Genomic DNA, 6,716 nt, shown 5'->3' on the forward strand with positions numbered 1-6,716 from the left:
CATAATTGGCTAACCCCAATGCTCAGGAGAAGATTGATGCATTGTTTCTTTGGTAATTGTTCTTTCTTAGTTTTCTTGAACTTTTGGAAAATGTTCATTATGACTTTGGTCTCCCAACAAGGCAACAATGTTGAGTTCATAAAAGGCTTGACTGGAAAATTAGAGTTTCACACCTAATAGTTTCTCTCCCTGTTTGTTTGACATTGCGAATGATAAATCAACATATATGCAATATGTTGATGAAATTATTTGTGCCTCTCAGATTGTATGCTTCTTTATTTATGGTGTCAAATAGTGCATTCCGCCAACCCTGCTCGCCATGCATGTCATCTTCCTTGTTCTTTTTGTCCATCATGGAGATGTTTCATGGGTGAATATTTAGTTCTGTATGTCGACGCATCTTGATTTCTAGGTATTAGTTACCACGTATTCTAGCAGGCATATTTTTAATTTGGTTGTTCAGGAAGAGGCCCTATACTATTATTATGTCATTTTCTAACTAAAACTGGAGCTCCCATCCTTAATGAAACCACTTTCTAGGATCTATTCTTGTATGCACACAACATAAAGCTCCTTGTGCAACCATCTACTTGTTCTGCTCACCAATCCTATCTAAATATAGCTTCTGTAAAGTACCTCATTTACATTCTTACTTGTTATGCTTAATATGTTGCAGGATCCATGAAATCCCACAAGCATACTATGTGACTTAAAACTTAAATATATCTTTGGCGATGAAAACTTAATTTCTCTGGGTGTTTCAGAGTTGTTGTTAGACCATCTTTTCAAGCAAGCTAACAAGATCTAACTGGTTAGTTATTGACTTGCTCCCAAGAACATCCTCATGTTTGTCTGTCTTGCACTGCCTATTGACAGTGCCTAGTTTTTTCCGTTGTTGCACTGTAGGAGTCTAAAGATATTTGTGAATCCATTACAAGTTTACTTTACTTGTTAGTGATACGGGGTTCTGCTAACTACTTGTTTTGTTTCGTTTAGCACAAGATGTAAGTTTGCTCGTCTAATTGAGTTTCCAACTTTGCATGCAGACGAAGCGTGGCCGGACTCTAGTTCCTGCTGTTTGGAGCTGATGAAATGGCAGAAATTTGCTGAAGTTATTAATTACATTTTTTGATATCCGAAAGACTGTTGTACTTACGAAAAAGGGTGTAGGCTAATCTCTTCACTGTAGCAATGAAAAGAAATGGTAGTTCTGCATGTTGTCTACTTTATATTTGTGGAAGAGTCACATTTGGCAGGTTGTTCGTATTTCTAGCTTGTTAAATTGGAAGCATAATTGAAGCAGCGGTCAGAGAAAACGAAAGATCATTAACTTTGATGTTAATTTAGCAACCATAAATACAGTGTATGGTAAGAAGTAGCATCCTCCCTTTTTACCCAGAATACATGTACTACATTGTAATGTTGTAGGTGATGTCTAATTACATTTTTTTTAGTTTGTTATCAAAGTGCTAATGACTTGCTCAAGTTCATTATTAATTGTGTTTTCAGTTCAACTTATTCATGAAGTTTTCTCTTTTACTTTTGCAACCAATATCTACTTTGGGTTGTATTACATGAAGGGCTAAAGTCACCATATGTATGCATAATGGACATATGATGTTTCATCTCGACATGCATAACCATGTTTGCATCATCATTATCCGTGTTTCATGTCAGCAATATTCTGTTTCTACTGCTAACCATTCACAACAAATTATGGTATATGTACACCAGAATTAACGGAAACATCAATTTGACCTTGTTGTCCTAATGAACCCACAAGTTGTTAAACATGGCATAGAAGAGAATCCCGACCACCAGGCCAACGATGGCACAAGCAATTATATTGCTTCCCTCCTCACCCAGTGTGTCTTCAGGTAGATACTTGTTTGCCACAATCAAAATTACCGCACCCAAATTCTGCACAAGGAAATTCGAGCCATTACTAGGATTTGTGCATTTTGATTTGCTCAGTGCGTCATGCTTACCAGGTAAATCATTTGAAGAGTCCTCCGCAGGAGTGGTGCACATGCCTTATTCACTTGTCTATGGAAACCGAAAAACAATGTAATATTCAGAAACTTTGTCTTTGTGTATCTGTTGTCCAAATGGTACCTATAAATATTTTTTAGTGCGAAATGTACATACGAGTAAAGACCAAAAGCTGAGCCAAATTCAGGGTTCAGAAGCATAATATACCTGATGAGTTGTTGTTTTTTTTGAAACGGAGGCAAAAGATTTGCCTCATATATTAAATAAGGAGGAGAAAGAGTTTGTTACAACACACATCCAAGTTACGGCATGACAATTGTAGGCATGTATAGACGTGGGTCGTCCATTCTGCAAGTAAACAGTTTGATGTGATCTGGTCAAATCGTGGTGGCCACTCTACAGCTGAGTAGTGTTATTTCCGTCTAGACATAAAGATAAGTGATGCCCAGGTCGAAGCTCCCGTTCTCCGTGGGTTGAGCACGAATGAGACCTGGAGCTAGAGCTAGAGCATCATCTCATGTAGAAACAAGAGAAGGTAATACGGAGTAGTATCAAGAAACAAACAGAGATGTGTTTCAACAGAAAACAAAAACTAGAAACAAAACAAATAATTATGGAGGCAGCTACAAACAGGAGATAGAAAATTTCTTCTACAAAAAATGCATCGTCACTGATGTTTCAGCCGATTTTTTTAATCTGTTAAAATATGTGAACTATAAAGGCATATGTGTCGTAATTTTACGATTTGTTTCTTACGGTGGTGCTTTTGGTGCGGCTGGGTTGGTTGCTTGTCTCTACGGAGGCATGCGTGTTGTATTTTTACGTTGCAAGACTTTGTATCTTACGATGGTCAGGCCGTGCAACACTCCTGTGCAGGTTGTACTCTGCGCCCGTAATCTTACCTCATTGGGCACGGTAAATTAACTCTCAAGCCTTTGTTCCTTACCGGCACGCATCATGGTTTGGCTGGGGTGAGGAATAATAATTCTTCACCCAGGGCGACGAATAGCGCAACCCTATATATATTAATAACCCTGGGTGAGGAATAAGTAATTCTTCATCCTGGTCAGTCTACCGAGTCGGACCAGCCCATGCCTCCGTCGCATCCATGGGGTGGTGTAAACTTACTCTTTTTTTACCTCGTCTAATTATAGGACGGTTCCTCCTTTTACTTTTTTTATTTGATTGAGGGACCTCTTTTTTCTTGGTGCGTGCGGTTTGGAGCATGCCCACTACCAGCCAATCCAGAAAAAAATATCCTATGGATTCGGTCATGTTCTAATGAACAGCGGCGGCTTCCGGCGGCGATACGAGTGGGCCCGGCGGGAGCACGACCTCCGGCGCCGTCCTCTCAACCCCTCCGTGCGAGATGAGCATCGCGTGAATGGCGATTGCTCAGGGGGTCGAGGGGCCTGAGCTGTCCCAACACAGGGCAGATGCCTCGCCGGCGACGAACACCTGGCCGAAGTCGAGCGCAGTCCGTGAGCTAGGTCATGGTCGGACGGCGCAGCCGGTCGTGGCTGCTTCATGAGGAGGTACTTCATCGCTTTCCGGTAGATGCCCTTTCAGTTTGATTCTTTTTTACGGGAGCTATGTTTGATTGTCACTACAACTTCACCATCGATTGCTTTATTATGCCCAACTGCCTGCGTAGATCAAGATCCTCGCAAGTTGGCAGCCATGGCTGGATATGCTTCAGTAACCTTAATTTATTGCCTCGATGTTGCCGGCCGATGGCCGTAGCCTTATTCGTGTTGCCTCAGATCTTGGACTATTGCTTCAGGAGCAAAAAAATAGAACAATAAATCAGAAACATGCAGGCATACATGACTGTACACCATAGATTTGCTCCGGCAGCTAGTTTATCCGTATTGTTGATTGATGCAGAACAAACATACTAATGGTCAATTTCGCAATTTAGTTCTTGTTCTGACCCACTAATCAAACAAAGCGACCAAACCCTTATCCTTCACTTCCTGCTAATAATTCCCAATAGAAACCAAGCAAATGATTGGGAGTACAAACTAATTCCCTTGCCCAATATACTACTAGTTCCCTCCTCTAGTCATATCCCTCTTCCCATCATTTGCCAAATAGGAGGTAGATGAGTTGCTCTGTTTAAGGGTGGCCTGATGCAAAACAAAAACCATTTGTACTCCAATTGGTTAGGAGTGTGGTTTGGTTGTTCTTCAGTTTAATAGTGCGATGTTTATTGCATCAGCCGCTTCAGGAGATGGTCTTGTGCGCCACGATATTAGCTTGACTTGAAGATAGTACGAGAAGGCATAGATCCTAGTCTAGCTAAAATTAGGCTCATGACCATCACCTATTCACTTTGATTCTGTTTTCAGTAGCTTGAATTAGGCAATAAAACGTTGGCTATAAGAAAAATGGGTATATACTAATTTTGGGATTTATGTTAGTTTGAAGACAGCAGTTTAGCCTAAATGAAGTGAAGCAAACATTGTCGCTAGTACTGAGATGAGAAGTATCTCAGGTCTGTAGGTGCAGAATCAGGGTGGACTATAGTGGAGCATATGCATTAGGTTGAAGATAATAGTTTAGCTCAAAGAAGACGAAGCCTGAGATGAGAAATATTTTGGATCTGTAAATGCAGAATCAGGATAGATTATAATGCGGCTTAGCTATATTTTATTTTGGTGATGCTGACTAACCTATGACTAGCTATGCAGCTTTTCATGTAAAAATAAAGGAAAATCTTGGCTTATTTTCTACATGCCGCCAAGGCATAATTTCTGATTCATCATGAAAGGGAATGTTTTTTCTGATGATGCACGGCATTTGTTGCTACAAAAATAGAGTACACACATCAACTATTTATTACTAAACGAACAATCCTTTTTATCAAGTTTCTACTTTGTACTAGAGCTTACAGATTTAGCATCTGTCTTGGCACCTTACGGAAACAAACATAATTTACTGTTTATTGCTTAGCCATTGATTCTACAGAATATCCATGTCACCATTTTTTCAGATTCTTATAAACTGTATGGCATTGATTTTGATCTTCCATAACGCATCTTCTTGTCTTTCAGAGCTATATATTCAAATATGAGATACTCTGGGTAATCTTTTGTGAAGGCATGTTCAGCACCATAGTTTTCTGAGTAAATCCACCATTCCAGGAATCTGATTTGTCCTTTGTGTTTCCAGGTTTTATCTGCATTAGGTTGAATAGAAGTTTAAAATCCAAACATAATTTTTGGTAATTATTTTTCAATATTTCATATTCAAATTCTTGCATGCTATGACTTCTGTAAATTCTTCAAGTAGGTTTGTACGTAGAAGCTATCACCACAACTATGAAACACAGTGCATTTTACATCTGTTTTATGCAGTAATTATGATTGCATATGCATCGTCACCCGTATACATTATCATAAACCTGTGTTGTAAAGTCGCTTCATTTTTATTTTCTTTGCATCTGGCAGGTATTTGTTCTAGTTGTTGCCATGATCATCTTGACAGAGAATTTAGCATGCAACAATATGGTACAGACAAAGTTGGACGGCTAGCTATTCACATCTATAGTGCTCTTCTTGTTCATTTGAATTGGAAGTGTCAGAGCACTGAACATACACAAGCATGATAGCTTTGTATTAAAAGTGTACAATCCAGTCTATATATACCAGTATTTCCCAAGCCAAGGGAATTCTTCTAACAGCTGGATCGTTCTTGGAGGAATCATGCTTACCATCACAATTCTGGCCGTTTTACTTATTCAGGTTTAGGGATTACCTTCCATCAACTTACCATCACAACAGCAGAAAAATGTTTCTTTCTCTTCAGGACCTGAAGCATTATTTGCAAATCTATGTCATTTCCTATGTTGGCCATTCAGTTAACATGTCTTCCATGTGTCATTGCAATTATCTGTACGCAATTATGAATCCCTAAAGTAAACATGTCTATTTTGCAGAATACATTGACATTGTATCCCCATGCCTTCCATTGGCAAACACTGAGCTGGTTGCCTATATAATGTCCAACAATGAAAATGTGTGCGACGTCTTCTATCACTCCATTCCAGGTCCTCCTCAGGCCTCAGCTACTATAGCTTGTGATCCTATTGACTAATCATAAGGTAGATCGTTTGATGTGCCACCACATTATCTCTGTTGTGTGCACACTGGCATAGTGCATATGCATTATTAATGCTGCATACAAGTGTTGTTGTATTTAATATGGTTTCCATGTTTAATCATTGCAGATGCCATATACTGGCTAGCCTTTTTTTCTTCTCAGGATTCTGTTGTGCCAGTGCAGTCACTGAAACAATCTATTGACGTACTCAAGCCAAGCCAGCCATACACTTCCAAGCGGACACCATTGTGGAGTTCTTGAACCGGTGCAGGCATGCTGCTGGTGTCGTACACTTCCAAGGGGACACCATTGTGTATGCTTGGAAAGATTCAGGGACCATCAAGAAGATTTCTCTAGATTACATGTGTGCCTTCATGGGGAGGGTCTGCAGGGAAAATTGTGTGATGTTCAATATTCCTCATGAGGCCTTCTTAATGTTGGGCAAATATTCCAAATCTGAAAATCATTTTCCGTTTGGAACAATAAGCTTAATCTACTTGTACAGATTTTGTTTTGCACCTTGTGTCTTGCGGTGTTCATGCAAATGCTAGAAACGTTTGTGTTTTTGTCTTGAAATATTGAATATTCAGATGCTTCTTTGCCTATATGATAATTTGCAA

Source organism: Triticum urartu, chromosome 6 (assembly GCF_003073215.2).
Source record: "Triticum urartu cultivar G1812 chromosome 6, Tu2.1, whole genome shotgun sequence".
Lineage (NCBI taxonomy): Eukaryota > Viridiplantae > Streptophyta > Magnoliopsida > Poales > Poaceae > Triticum > Triticum urartu.